The sequence below is a fragment of the Schistocerca nitens genome, chromosome 9 (assembly GCF_023898315.1).
Source record: "Schistocerca nitens isolate TAMUIC-IGC-003100 chromosome 9, iqSchNite1.1, whole genome shotgun sequence".
In the NCBI taxonomy this organism is placed as follows: domain Eukaryota; kingdom Metazoa; phylum Arthropoda; class Insecta; order Orthoptera; family Acrididae; genus Schistocerca; species Schistocerca nitens.
In genome coordinates, this window is record NC_064622.1 from 418,964,041 (window position 1) to 418,980,117 (window position 16,077).

Consider the following 16,077-nt stretch of genomic DNA (forward strand, 5'->3'; position numbering starts at 1 on the left):
GCGCAAAGATGAGCGGCGGTGCTGTCGTTGTGAAACCGACCAAGTTAAAGTGATCGACTGAGAACACTATGCGAGTATGCGACCTACGAAACAACTCACGCTTGAACAGTTATCAAATGGATGTATTTCAAATTTTGTTTTCATATCCAACATACTTTTCTTTAGGGTGCCGGAGGTGGCCCCACTTCGATTTTGTTGTTATTTCATGCTGCATGGTAGGACGGCAGCGAGGATCCTTCCAGAACAGTTATCATGAGGCAGGACGTACTATGTTTATTTTGTGAATAATAAAGGTTTCTGTTTCTCCTACCTTCCTTCATATAAAATACATAAATACAACCCCTCACTCACAAAAAAAAGGTGGAAAAAAAATAAGTTGGTAGAGCACTTAAAAAAAAAAAAAGATGGTAGAGCACTTGCCCGCGAAAGGCAAAGGTCTCGAGTTCGAGTCTCGGTCGGTGCACACAGTTTTAATCTGCCAGGAAGTTTCATATCAGCGCACACTCCGCTGCAGAGTGAAAATCTCATTCTGGAATTTTCTGTAGCCTTTGTAGTTTGCTCACGGTACTTTGTCCCTTCGTAGCGGTAATATCCAAAACGGATTTCGTACCCAAGTGTTGACTGAGTTCCTTGTCGCTGCCACCAGGACACGATTTGTCGCAAAAAGTTTCCGTGATTCATTTTATTTGCACTGCCCTGTTTATTCGGTGCACGAGAAATTCAACGCCTGTGAAATAACTAATGAACCCAGTTTGCAAATGCAAATTAGGTTTTTAAACACTACATAATGTTGCCAGTGACATAGCGTTATTATAGAGAACCTTTGAAACTAGATAATGCAAATTTCGAAAAAATGAAAGACAAATTGAAAAAGAAGTTAATTCCAAATTTGTATAGCGGCATGCACTATGAGCAATTAAATAGGGCATATACAAAGGAGACTGGTTACAAAACACTCGTGCTAACCACCTTGAATATTTTTCAAGTATGAGCGATCGATGCTAAGTAGGACTAACAAGGTATAGTGACCTATGTGTAGAACTCTCCTATCCTGTTTTATGTAGCCCCCCCACCCCCACCCCCCATGAACCATGGACCTTGCCGTTGGTGGGAAGGCTTGCGTGCCTCAGCGATACAGATGGCCGTACCGTAGGTGCAACCACAACGGAGGGGTATCTGTTGAGAGGCCAGACAAACGTGTGGTTCCTGAAGAGGGGCAGCAGCCTTTTCAGTAGTTGCAGGGGAAACAGTGTGGATGATTGACTGATCTGGCCTTGTAACATTAACCAAAACGGCCTTGCTGTGCTGGAACTGCGAACGGCTGAAAGCAAGGGGAAACTACAGCCGTAATTTTTCTCGAGGGCATGCAGCTCTACTGTATGATTAAATGATGATGGCGTCCTCTTGGGTAAAATATTCCGGAGGTAAAATAGTCCCCCATTCGGATCTCCGGGCGGGGACTACTCAAGAGGACGTAGTTATCAGGAGAAAGAAAACTGGCGTTCTACGGATCGGAGCGTGGAATGTCAGATCTCTTAATCGGGCAGGTAGGTTAGAAAATTTAAAAAGGGAAATGGATAGGTTAAAGTTAGATATAGCGGGAATTAGTGAAGTTCGGTGGCAGGAGGAACAAGACTTTCGGTCAGGTGAATACAGGGTTATAAATACAAAATCAAATAGGGGTAATGCAGGAGTAGGTTTAATAATGAATAAAAAATTGGAGTTCGGGTAAGCTACTACAAACGACGTAGTGATCGCATTATTGTGGCCAAGATAGACACGAAGACCACGCCTACAACAGTAGTACAACTCTATATGCCAACTAGATCTGCAGATGACGAAGAAATTGAAGAAATGTATGATGAGATAAAGGAAATTATTCAGATAGTGAAGGGAGACGAAACTTTAATAGTCATGGGTGACTGGAATTCGATAGTAGGAAATGGAAGAGAAGGAAACGTAGTAGGTGAATATGGATTGGGGCTAAGAAATGAAACAGGAAGCCGCCTGGTAGAATTTTCCACAGAGCACAACTTAATCATTGCTAACACTTGGTTCAAGAATCATAAAAGAAGGTTGTATACATTGAAGAAGCCTCGAGATAGGTTTCAGATATATAAAGGTAAGACAGAGATTCAGGAACCAGGATCTAAATTGTAAGACATTTCCAGGGACAGATGTGGACTCTGAACACAATCTATTGGTTATGAACTGTAGATTAAAACTGAAGAAACTGCAAAAAGGTGCGAATTTAAGGAGATGGGACCTGGATAATCTGACTAAACCAGAGGTTGTACAGAGTTTCAGGGAGAGCATAAGGGAACAATTGCCGAGAATGGGGGAAAGAAATACAGTAGAAGAAGAATGGATAGCTTTGAGGGATGAAGTAGTGAAGGCAGCAGAGGATCAAGTAGGTAAAAAGACGAGGGCTAATAGAAATCCTTGGGTAACAGAAGAAATATTGAATTTAATTGATGAAAAGAGAAAATATAAAAATGCAGTAAATGAAACAGGCAAAAATGAATGCAAACGTCTCAGAAATGAGATCGACAGGAAGTGCAAGAATGGTAAGCAGGAATGGCTAGAGAAAAAATCTAAGGATGTAGAGGCTTATCTCACTAGGGGTAAGATAGAAACTGCCTATAGGAAAATTAAAGAGACCTTTGGAGAGAAGAGAACCACTTGTATGAATATCAAGAGCTGAGATGGAAACCCAGTTCTAAGCAAAGAAGGGAAGGCGGAAAGGTGGAAGGAGTATATAGAGGGTTTATACAAGGGCGATGTACTTGAGAACAATATTATGGAAATGGAAGAGGATGTAGATGAAGACGAAATGGGTGATAAGATACTGCGTGAAGAGTTTGACAGAGCACTGAAAGACCTAAGTCGAAACAAGGCCCCGGGAGTAGACAACATTCCATTAGAACTACTGACAGCCTTGGGAGAGCCAGTCATGACAAAACTCTACCACCTGGTGAGCAAGATGTATGAGACAAGCGAAATACCCTCAGACTTCAAGAAAAATATAATAATTCCAATCCCAAAGAAAGCAGGTGTTGACAGATGTGAAAATTACCAAACTATCAGTTTAATAAGTCACAGCTGCAAAATACTAACGCGAATTCTTTACAGACGAATGGAAAAACTGGTAGAAGCGGACCTCGGGGAAGATCAGTTTGGATTCCGTAGAAATGTTGGAACACGTGAGGCAATACTAACTTTACGACTTATCTTAGAAGGTTAATAAAAGGCATTTGTAGACTTAGAGAAAGCTTTTGACAATGTTAAGTGGAATACTCTCTTTCAAATTCTGAAGGTGGCAGGGGTAAAATACAGGGAGCGTAAGGCTATTTACAATTTGTATAGAGGGGCATGAAAGGGAAGCAGTGGTTGGGACGGGAGTGAGACAGGTTTGTAGCCTCTCCCCGATGTTATTCAATCTGTATATTGAGCAAGCAGTAAAGGAAACAAAAGAAAAATTCGGAGTAGGTATTAAAATTCATGGATAAGAAATAAAACCTTTGAGGTTCGCCGATGACATTGTAATTCTGTCAGAGACAGCAAAAGACTTGGAAGAGCAGTTGAACGGAATGGACAGTGTCTTGAAAGGAGGATATAAGATGAACATCAACAAAAGCAAAACGAGGATAATGGAATGTAGTCAAATTAAATCGGGTGATGCTGCGGGAATTAGATTAGGCAATGAGACACTTAAAGTAGTAAAGGAGTTTTGCTATTTAGGGAGTAAAATAACTGATGATGGTCGAAGTAGAGAGGATATAAAATGTAGACTGGCAATGGCAAGGAAATCGTTTCTGAAGAAGAGAAATTTAACATCGAGTATAGATTTAAGTTTCAGAAAGCCGTTTCTGAAAGTATTTGTATGGAGTGTAGCCATGTATGGAAGTGAAACATGAACGATAAATAGTTTGGACAAGAAGAGAATAGAAGCTTTCGAAATGTGGTGCTACAGAAGAATGCTGAAGCTTAGATGGGTAGATCACATAATTAATGAGGAGGTATTGAATAGAATTGGGGAGAAGAGGAGTTTGTGGCACAACTTGACTAGAAGAAGGGATCGGTTGGTAGGACATGTTTTGAGGCATCAAGGGATCACAAATTTAGCATTGGAGGGCAGCGTGGAGGGTAGAAATCGTAGAGGGAGACCAAGAGATGAATATACTAAGCAGATTCAGAAGGATGTAGGTTGCAGTAAGTACTGGGAGATGAAGAAGCTTGCACAGGATAGAGTAGCATGGAGAGCTGCATCAAACCAGTCTCAGGACTGAAGACCACAACAACAACATATGTTCAGGTGCAACTTGGCATTTTTTCCGTTATCGTAACTGACGGAATAGCACAGATGTCCGAGTGAACCTAGGTCTTTAAGATTAGTAGTTCAGTATTTATTGACTGAACCAACGAATTGATAGGCACTAATAGTTAAACAAAAGCGTGCCGTATTTTAGTACTACGGAACCTCCTTCTTTCTACAAAACTCAAGTAATCCGGTAGAATAAAGATGGCAGGTTTTCATGTTTTGTGACCTCTGTAACTGAATCCAAACAGCAAACCCCACGCCGATCTTACTCAAAGAGCAGGTGCTGCAACCCCTTGAGGTTCCCATATCTCTGGGGAGTCGATATATTAGCTACACCATCTCTGAGTCTGTACTGTTAATCTTGGCCTTTGACGGCGCACCGTCAACCGCTGTGCAAAGAAACCCTTAAAATTTTAAAATTGTGGACCTTCCAATGTGAATAACACATTCATAAACGGTAAAACCTATATACACTTGTTCCAAGCTAGTTGGGAAATAAGAAATCGGTATTTGAAGAAGAGATTAAGTTTTTCTCTTTTCAAAAATATTGGTCCGGCAATAAATGCCTTATGACCTGCGCTCCCTGATAGGGAGGCGTTGAAATGAGTTCATCTCGACTCCAAAACAATACTTACTGGAAAATAGTACAAAACATTGAGTGTTCCTTGCCAAACAGATCCACCCAAAACCTCTTTATCATATTGACACTCAGCTTTTGGTTCGTCCAACAAGACAACTATGTCGCACAATGGCGAATGAAATTCTACTCAGTTGTGAGTAGAGCCCGGATTTTATGTACTATGCATTCATGCAGTATCATATCAAGAAACAGGTACAATGAGGCACCAAAATAATAAAAATATGCGGTATCAAAATTAATTTCAATATTTAAATCCATTTTCTGCTAAAACACTACTCAGCTACCACTTTCTTCAATTGTACTTCACTTAGGCTCAAATGTTTATTAGATGCGAAATTCAGGTGCTCGTATTTAGAAAATGACCTTTCTCAGTGAAGAAATATCTGACAGAATCAAATAAAGTTGAAAGTTTTTTCGTCACAAAAATTGTTTTTGTCAACTTTATAAATTTAGAACCAGGATTTGTTCCGATAAGTTCGTTCATCTTATCTTTGGCTGCCAACACTCACTCCATAAGATGACTGCAAAGATTTTTCAGCCTCTTCATTGTCAGGAATTGTACCGCTTACCTGCTTACCTGTGACTCCCAACTTCATGTAAAATTTGATGTGATGTAAATCAGATTTTACTTCTAATCTGTTTCCTTGGATGTCAATTACACATTTTTAAAGCAAACTGCATTAGCGGCTTCAAAAGTGCGCAGGACCAAAATTTGAAAAAGTAGTAATGATAATAACAATAATAATAAATATAGGGGCACCTTATTTTCAGTAGAATAAGCAAACAGATGTTAAATGCAGGAATCTACGGTCTCTTACCAAGTTACCACCATGGAAGTTATCAAATTATCTCTGTGAAAGATGGCAACAATAATGCATGTACCCCAACTCGTTAAGAAATGTAGGCTGTGGGGCCGAAGCTAAATCTGACAGTATACTTCTACATGCTGCAACATGAACACGTTTGAAGAATATCTTTAATAAGAAAAGAAGCATGAGCATGTGACTTAATTAATGCTGTCAGAATTATCGAGCTACTGAATTCTGTGTGACAGTTTACATCGTTTGTGGAGGATATCAACGTATTCACATTGTTATACACTCCTGGAAATTGAAATAAGAACACCGTGAATTCATTGTCCCAGGAAGGGGAAACTTTGACACATTCCTGGGGTCAGATACATCACATGATCACACTGACAGAACCACAGGCACATAGACACAGGCAACAGAGCATGCACAATGTCGGCACTAGTACAGTGTATATCCACCTTTCGCAGCAATGCAGGCTGCTATTCTCCCATGGAGACGATCGTAGAGATGCTGGATGTAGTCCTGTGGAACGGCTTGCCATGCCATTTCCACCTGGCGCCTCAGTTGGACCAGCGTTCGTGCTGGACGTGCAGACCGCGTGAGACGACGCTTCATCCAGTCCCAAACATGCTCAATGGGGGACAGATCCGGAGATCTTGCTGGCCAGGGATACCTTCTAGAGCACGTTGGGTGGCACTGGATACATGCGGACGTGCATTGTCCTGTTGGAACAGCAAGTTCCCTTGCCGGTCTAGGAATGGTAGAACGATGGGTTCGATGACGGTTTGGATGTACCGTGCCCTATTCAGTGTCCCCTCGACGATCACCAGTGGTGTACGGCCAGTGTAGGAGATCGCTCTCCACACCATGATGCCGGGTGTTGGCCCTGTGTGCCTCGGACGTATGCAGTCCTGATTGTGGCGCTCACCTGCACGGCGCCAAACACGCATACGACCATCATTGGCACCAAGGCAGAAGCGACTCTCATCGCTGAAGACGACACGTCTCCATTCGTCCCTCCATTCACGCCTGTCGCGACACCACTGAAGGCGGGCTGCACGATGTTGGGGCGTGAGCGGAAGACGGCCTAACGGTGTGCGGGACCGTAGCCCAGCTTCATGGAGACGGTTGCGAATGGTCCTCGCCGATACCCCAGGAGCAACAGAGTCCCTAATTTGCTGGGAAGTGGCGGTGCGGTCCCCTACGGCACTGCGTAGGATCCTACGGTCTTGGCGTGCATCCGTGCGTCGCTGCGGTCCGGTCCCAGGTCGACGGGCACGTGCACCTTCCGCCGACCACTGGCGACAACATTGATGTACTGTGGAGACCTCACGACCCACGTGTTGAGCAATTCGGCGGTACGTCCACCCGGCCTCCCGCATGCCCACTATACGCCCTCGCTCAAAGTCCGTCAACTGCACATACGGTTCACGTCCACGCTGTCGCGGCATGCTACCAGTGTTAAAGACTGCGATGGAGCTCCGTATGCCACGGCAAACTGGCTGACACTGACGGCGGCGGTGCACAAATGCTGCGCAGCTAGCGCCATTCGACGGCCAACACCGCGGGTCCTGGTGTGTAGCTGTGCCGTGCGTGTGATCATTGCTTGTACAGCCCTCTCGCAGTGTCCGGAGCAAGTATGGTGGGTCTGACACACCGGTGTCAATGTGTTCTTTTTTCCATTTCCAGGAGTGTATTTCAGTCGCGCTGTTTCAGCTACACGATGTAAAGCGTGAGATAAACATGTAACATGCTGCAGGTTAATATAAAATATTTTAATTTTTTGCCGGCCTTCCCATCGTTATTGTGGTAGTGTCCCACAACAAAAATATCATCCTTTTTTATTTAATTTTTTTGGCATTAATTATTCTATCATTACCTACCACGCCGAACTAGGGTGCCTGAGCTCAATATTTTGTTCAGGAATTAACAAAATTCACGAAGTTACTCGTGTTCTGCACTTCTGATGTAATTCATTTGGGGAAAAAACATGAATAAAAGGCACTAAATGGTTCAAATGGCTCTGAGCACTATGTGACTTAACATCTATGGTCATCAGTCCCCTAGAACTTAGAACTACTTAAACCTAACTAACCTAAGGACATCACACAACACCCAGCCATCACGAGGCAGAGAAAATCCCTGACCCCGCCGGGAATCGAACCCGGGAACAAAAGGCACTATTGTACAATTTATTGTAATGTATGCACTGAGACTAGAAAAATGATGAATATTCAGTACAAATGTATAAATTAATGCAGCTTTACCTATGGAATCTTCGAAATATCTACTTACTCCCACAATGGCCAAAACATGCAATCGTGCGTGCAACATGCATTTGGACGGAAATCTGGGCTGTGGTTGTGAGGCACAGTAAGTTTTAATTTACCGAGGAAGCACGAAATGAAGACAATGCGTCTCATTGTTTCTATGTGCTATATAAAGCTTTTTCTGCCAACATCGTACTATCTGGTCTAGTTTTAGCACACTATTTTATTGAATTGTGCTGTAACAAATAATGTAGACTGCTATAGAGTGGTGAAGTATTGATGTGAGCTAGTTGGGTCAGTCAAAGGTTTGAGGTGGAAATCACCTGTCCATAATTTAGGAAAACGGTGTGATCTGTACGTTGGTAGTCACATTTCAGTCCAACCTGGACCTCAGGGTAAGCTACGGATCAGTCACGTCATCACCCTCAGCTTTATTGCTTCCGCATTCGTTTGCTTCGCCAACTTGAAACCAAACTATCACCTTGCCAACTAACCTAGGCCTCATACTAAGCTACAGAACATTTGTCATCACAACGAGGTTTTTTGCTTTTATATTCACTGACGTCGTTTATAGTAGCAAGAGCCGCAGCTCTACAGAAATGTCTCCCCACAGAGGTGTCACTCCGTACAAATGTTCCAGTCCTGACAGCCGGTTTCACACACCCTCGGAAATTTACCAAGGATATGTCGAACCCACGTCGCGCAGAATCGTGTCTAGACTGTATTCCAAAGCCGAACGAACATGCTAGTGGTCGTAATCTTTTGTTTCATTAGCTCATGTATAAGACGGTTTGCAACCTGAAATACCGGTCCTCTGATACACTGGAATATTTCGAAATATTTAGAATTTTTATTGAGTAATTATGTCAGTTTTTGTATCCCGCCTGAAGGTGGCGCCTGGGTCTGCTCCTGAAAACTTTAAGGTTGGCCGAATGAAGGAAGCGAGTAGGAGCAGGTGAGGTAAAACACGTCGGTACTGCAAGTAAGTAAAAGGGGTTTACTGGTGCATGAATATATACAGAGGCATACATAACTTTGTACAGATAAGCACGTAGGTACGAAGACCCGTCGTAAGTAGTGCAAAGTCTCTATTCGGAGCGAGGCTGAAGCAAAGTGTCGCGGCCGTCTGCTCTTGATGAACTGGCTGAAAGTGGAGCGGCGCTCGTAGAGCTGCACAGCGCCGGCTAGAGGGCGCTGTGGTTGGCGAAGATCTTCCGCTCTCGTAGTGCCAACCTAAGAACGGGCACCTACATTGTGGCATAGCTATCGATACCACATCATTGTTTTAATTTCTGAAGTTATGTACATTCCGATCTGCTGAGAGAGCAAAGATATACAAAGATATATATGAAGACAGTAACTGCTCTCGAAAGAACAGATTACTGTTGTTGACCGTGCAGCTTTTCCCTGGAATAATTTATTGACCGTGCAGCTTTTCCCTGGAATAATCAACAACAGTAATCTGTTCTTTCGAGAGCAGTTACGGTCTTCATATATATAGTTACAGGCTACCCAGCCATTGATCTTCGTCTGTGCGAATGCGCACAGGTTGCCCAAACTCTTACGGGAATCGCCAATGTGTGCGCGAGTAATGAGTGAATGGGCAAATGTCTATAAGGTAAATTACATATGTAGAATTGTGGACAGCTGGGAATGTGAGTCTCACGGGAAGCGTGCAAGGGATAAGTCCCTGCAGTCGCGCTATTCATCTGTGTACTCGGTGGCTCAGATGGATAGAGCGTCTGCCATGTAAGCAGGAGATCCCGGGTTCGAGTCCCGGTCGGGGCACACATTTTTCAGCTGTCCACATCAAGGTATATCAACAACACCTGTCGGCAGCTGAGGGTTTCAGTTAGTCATAATATACAAAGATACTCACTACAGACTGTTCGGGGTGGGAATTGAATTTCAGACTGACAGCTATCACCATTTACTAGTGCTTTCATCAATATGGACTCTGGACATGAGTACGTCTACAATCCAAAACGTGCATTCGTGAGCACCGTGTTGGTACAGGGTATAGAAAGATGAAATTAAGTATGACGTCCCTGTCGGTAAATTGATTTGGCTTTGCGAGAAAGTTTATGGTACCCCCAGACTAGGCTCATAACGAAGCACTCACGTAATAAAAAAGGTGGAGCATTTCCTGTTTCACTCTCTTGGGGTCAATTTTTTTTCAGTTTCTACAGAAGCTTATGTTATTCCTCAGGTTTAAAGCTACCTCCACACCAGACTTCATCGAAAATGGTTAAGTGGTTTAGTCGTAAAAACGTGATGGAGCTACTTTCACATTTAATGATATTAGTATAAAAGTGTGCACCAAATACGACGATAATTGTACAAGAACCAACCGTTGGCCGCGGCTGAGCTCGCATATCAATAGTTTTGCTATGAGTGAGTGATGGTGAGCGAGTAAGCTAATAATTTACAAATGTCTGTGTGCATAGCGGTGCAGAGACGTATCCATAAAAAATGTGTGCGATGCCGATACGTAGATACAAATGAATGCTTCTATTATTGTGCTGAATGTCGAATCTCAAAGCAAGCAATATATTTTCTAGTTATATTTAAGACATGCCTCGAATCGTTTCATTCTTACAGAAGGAGAGATTTTACGGGTCCCTCCGGCTCACCTAATACAGGATGTGAGATGTTGCCACAAAAGCAACACATACTACCCATTTCTTCCTTCCATTTCAGTGCATTATAGTGTCTACATTCTTTATCTATTCTCCCTTATAAGACTAATTTATGATTAACATAGACAATGGAAAAAACATAATCAAGTTCACCTTTGCCAAAACCCTCCCACGTTCCAGGTGTAAGGGACGCACAGCCTTTAAATGACGCCGTCGTTCTGGGTCTCCTAACGTCTAGGAAGCTAAAACAGACTCGCGACGCTCAGCGTCTAAAATGCTATGGAACTGTGACTGTCCTCTGTTTGTAGCTCTTAAGGCCACGTGATGTTTCGAAGGAGCTAGGATTGCTCCGAGGTTTGATGGATCGGAGTAACTTTCGCAGCTCGAGCTCTCTTCGAACTATGCGCTAAGTCAGACTTTACGTTTGCTAGGCTGAACATAGTTTTAAATATGGCTCTAAGCCTTGCCGTCGGATTTTATACTTTTATCTCTATAAAAAGTTTCCAGCACGTGTAGCAACCCAATACCAGAAACCATGCACAGTGAGCACAATAATATTGGATTTCACTGTCACGGAACAATCTGTAAACACTGAGAGCTGCCGACGAAGGCGCCAGCGTTGCCTACATTCCATTCACATATACCATACTTAAAATCTTAATAATACCCAGAAAGAAACAACTTCATTCAAAATTTCATCGGAATCGGTTCAGCGGTAGAGTCGTGAAAACGTAACAGAGTTTCTTTCGCATTTAGTAATATTGGTATTAGTATGGAAGTATTGGATTGAATAAGCATTGTATTGATTACGTTGAGTCATACTATGTATAACATATGAAACAACGTAAGGATTTTCACTTATCTGATATAGTTCAAAAGAGTAAACAGCTTTCTCAAAAAATAAATATTTGTCCTTAATTGGGGTAATATTCTTCACATCAATAAATATCATGTCTATCACACTTTGTAGCCTGTGGTCTTCATCAAGTTTGAAGTTCTGATACCAAATTTCGTGGATATCGGTACAGGGGTTTAGTTGTCGAAACTTAACAGACAGATTTACTTTACCATTTATAATATCAGTAAGGAAGTATGGATTGGTGTGGATTAAATACGTTGAGGGTTCTATAAGCATTGTCAACTACCTGTTACCCGAGCCTGCGCTCGCATATCAGTAAAAGCAAATGGTGTGCGTATGGTTTTATAGGCCGGTAGACCCCGGTCGGGACATTCGGGAGCTTGGTGAAAGAATTTTTATGTAACGCCACTTCCGTGACTTGCGTGTCGATGATGGTAAAGTGACGACAACAAAACACACATCGAGTCACGAGTGGCTAAAATTTGACCACGTTAAAATAGAACAGTGTATCTCATTACCGACAATCAGTAGCACCACGAGACTACGCCCTGTTTAAGTAACTGCGAACAAATCTCGTAAGTTATAACAGACGCGCGACGCTCAGCGCCTAAAATGCGAGGTACTGGAGACATATTAGTATGGGAGTATGGATTAAACATGTAGAGAATTAGACAGTCATCAAAAAAAAAGTTTTGTATCACCTCGGTTCCGAGAGTTTCTGAACCTGTACAGAAAATTGGAATAGAGATCAACATAAACATCATTTCCGCTGTTTTTATTGCCCATGAAAACCACACATTGCATGTTGTACCACCATACAGCAAGACTATCAGAGGTGGTGGTCCAGATCGCTGTACACACCGGTACCTCTAATATCTAATAGCACGTTCTCTTGCATTGATGCATGCTTATATTCGTCGTGGCGTACTATTCACAACTTCATCAAGGCACTGTTCGTCCACGTTATCCCACTCCTCAACGGCTATTCGGCGTAGATCCATCAGAGTGGTTGGTGGGTCACGTCGTCCATAAATAGCCCTTTTCAATCTATCCCAGGCATGTTCGATAGGGTTCATTTCTGTAGAACATGCTGGCCACTCTAGTCGAGCAATGTCATTATCCTGAAGGAAGTCATTCACAAGATGTGCACGATGGGAAAAATGAAAATTCTCTTTAGACGCCGTACCAGAGTCCGATATTCAGAAACCAAACACCCGACTCTGAAGAGGGGTCTAACACAAGGGTGCAGAACACATCACACTTACTCTCACAACCAATGCCTCCTGTAACAAACTTGGTGCTGCTTGGTAATGAACTAGATTAACCTCTTCATCTAGAAAGATCATTCAAAAGTACTCCCGGTCGGAGAAGCTTATATCGTTCATTTATTCTTCCTAATGTGGTTGAATCGCTGATTTCAGAAAAAATACTTTTTCACAAATTATCGGATTTGAGTTAAGCGTGCAGCACTGTTCTGTGAGTACAGCTCTCTCGGTTGGTAAGAGAAAGAGTACTTGACCCGGGCTCGATTTGGGAGTTCTGGGTCGGCAAAATTTAGAGTGAGCAGAGAAAGAACACTTGTCGTGCAGAAGCGTTTCTGTACGCAGTGTTTGTAAAACTGAAAACAGTAACAAAAGAGCTCTCGCACCGATTCTTTTTCGCGAGAAGTGTGTAAACCGCATTTAGTTTATTATCGTGCAACGTGTCTTCTGATGAATCATATCGAGATTGCGGGACATTAAAACGAAAGAAGGGAATGAGGAATGTGGAAGTTCAACACGAGAAGATTAAAAGGCTGCGTACTAAAGGGCAGGATTACGAAAACGCCAGTGAGAAAATATGCCGAAGAAACAAATTGGTGATGACTGCAAGTAGGTACTTAACCATTAGACATTGTTACGTACATTTTTGCGTTAATTAGTAATAAGCAAAATGCTGGTACTGCTGATTCACACAGACTATTTATCTCACTTTACAGATGTTCTCGATGGCGCTTTGAGAAAGTTAACGAAAACGCAAGGACAGAGATCTTCACACATTTTTATGACATGGACTCACATGATGCACAAGATTTCTCTCCAATCGCTGATTACTGTCACGGCAGAACTTCGGGTACTCCGTGAATTCTAGAACCGGAAAAGTGGAAGTATGTAAGCAAGCATTCCTAAGCATGAAGCTATTACGAGTACGAAGACTTATCAAACTGCTCGCACTAGGCAAGTCATCTACCGATCAAAGAGGTCAGAATCGTTCCGGCAGTGCGAAAATTGGTAGAGAAACAAACGCTGTTATTGGACGTATTTACTCATATCCGCAAAAAGTAACCCACTGACTCTCGGGAGCACTATTATTTACAAGAACAGCTTAATCTAAAAATTATGCATGAACGATTTCAAGTGAAATATCCTGACATGGCTGTAACACGAGTATTTTCTGACAATATTCCAGGAGAGCTTTCACTCTCTCGGAAGAGCGTAGGTTTACACGTCTGGCAAATGTGAAGGACTGTCCACTAAAGTGAGAAGTTCAATGCTTAATGACACAGCAAAACGGATACTTTCTTCAGAACTCGTCGAGTAAAAGAGACGGGCAGCTACGTTTTCTCGCATTAGTGAAATTATGGGGGAACTGCAGGGTCGACAGAAGCGTCCGATCTCACTCGTCGGCTTTGACACGTGACGTAAGGGTATTGTGGTGTGTGACGTCATTACGGCGTGGAGTTTGGTTTGTGAGTGTGGCGTGTTTGTAGATGTCGTCGTGTTGTGGTTTGTTGTGCCCTCTGGTGGTATGTTCAGGGTTTTCGATCGTTTGGTGTATTGGGCTCAGTTTGGTGTTGCTCTGAGGCGAGTGCTGCTTACGTATTTTTGAAGCGGAATTTGTATCAGTGAGTTAACGGTTTTGTGGTTTTGTGTGAAGGTTAATGTAGTGATGATTGCTGTACGTCGGGTGGTTTTGTTATTAAGTTTAATCGGTTGTGGTTTTTTGTCCAAGAATGGATATGAAAGACAAGATCAATAGTCTTCGGTTGAGGGCTATGATGGGGGACACAGCTTTAGAGCTAATTAAGTTCCTACAGCTTTTCGGTTTAATTGCCGAGGTGGTGAAGTACGGTGTGTGCCGTGAACCAATGAAATTGGTTAAAGTTCCGGCCTCTCGGACCAGGGACGGTTATATGTGGCGCTGTCGCAAAGACGACATATGGCGTTCCATACGGCGCGGTACCTGGTTCGAGAAGTCTAGGTTGGGCATGCGCGAGATTGTGCTTGTTACATATTATTTTTTGTTATCGATCCCCACAGAGTTTTTGCGCGCATGAGACTGGTGTGAGTGAGAGGAGCGTTTTAGATTGGTATTCCTTTTGTCGTGAAGTGTGTTCGGAATTTATTAAGTACAGGGGTAAGTTGGGGGGGGGGGGCATGGGGTTGTTGTGGAGGTGGACGAGTCACAGTTTGGGAAAAGGAAGTATGGGAGGGGGAAGTCTGTGGCTGGTTTTTGGGTGTGGGGGGCTGTTGTTCCAGGGGATGGGGGTTCCGAATGTGTTTTTAGGGTTGTGGAAGGGAGGTCCAAGGCTGAATTAGTGGGGTTAATTGAGGAATATATAGAGCCGGGGTCCACAATAGTTTCTGATGCTTTTTCTTCTTATAGGGGGTTGGGTGAGAGGGGATTTAATCATTTAGTAGTGAACCATAGTTTAGAGTTAAAGAATTATGAGACAGGAGCTTGTACTAATACAATAGAGGGCGGTTAAGTCAGTTCTTGGGAGAGGGAAGAGGCGCTCTTCCAACCTTCAGTCTCATTTAGATGAGTACTGTTGGCGGAAGAGTGTCCCAGAGGGCTATTGTATTGTTCGGGTTTTCTTAAGGGCTGTGGGTAAAATGTATAGGCCGAAAGTTGTTAGTTAGGGTGGGCTGGGTAGGTGGGTGGGTGGCTCTGGCTCAGGGTAGGGTGGGTGGTTTATTTTGTTGTATAGTATTTGTTAAGGTGGGTGGGGGGGGGGGGGGGAGAGGGGAGTGCGTTTGTTTTTTGTTTTATTTGTGGAGGATCTATTTTGTTGAAGTTTTTGTTGAGTTGTAGTGTGTGATTGAGATTTTTTTATGTTGCATTTGGTTTCTGTTCGGGTGTTTTTTATTTTGGGGTCGGGGAGAGGGGGGGTGTTGGGGAGGGTTGAGGTGTGCGTGGGTTGGGTTTTTCTTTTGGTTTAGTATTTTTTCGTTGGTTTGTGTGTGTGTGTGTGTGTGTGTGTGTGTGTGTGTGTGTGCGTGTGTGTTGGCGTGTGATTGTGGTGGCCAATCTAGTTTGTGGGGCTGGAACTTTCTTGTGGTAAGTTCTCTTTTTTTTTGTTTTTGGCGTATGTGTTGTGTATTGAGGTATAGGGAAGTGTTTCATTGAAATTTGTGGCTGTGAAGGTTGGTATTGGTATTGGGAGATGTTTTTGAGTTACATAGGTCAAGGGTAGTGGTCGATCCTAATTTATGGGATCGGGAGCTGCTGTAGATCTGTGTAGGTCAAGGGAAGTGTTCATTCGTAATGTTTGGC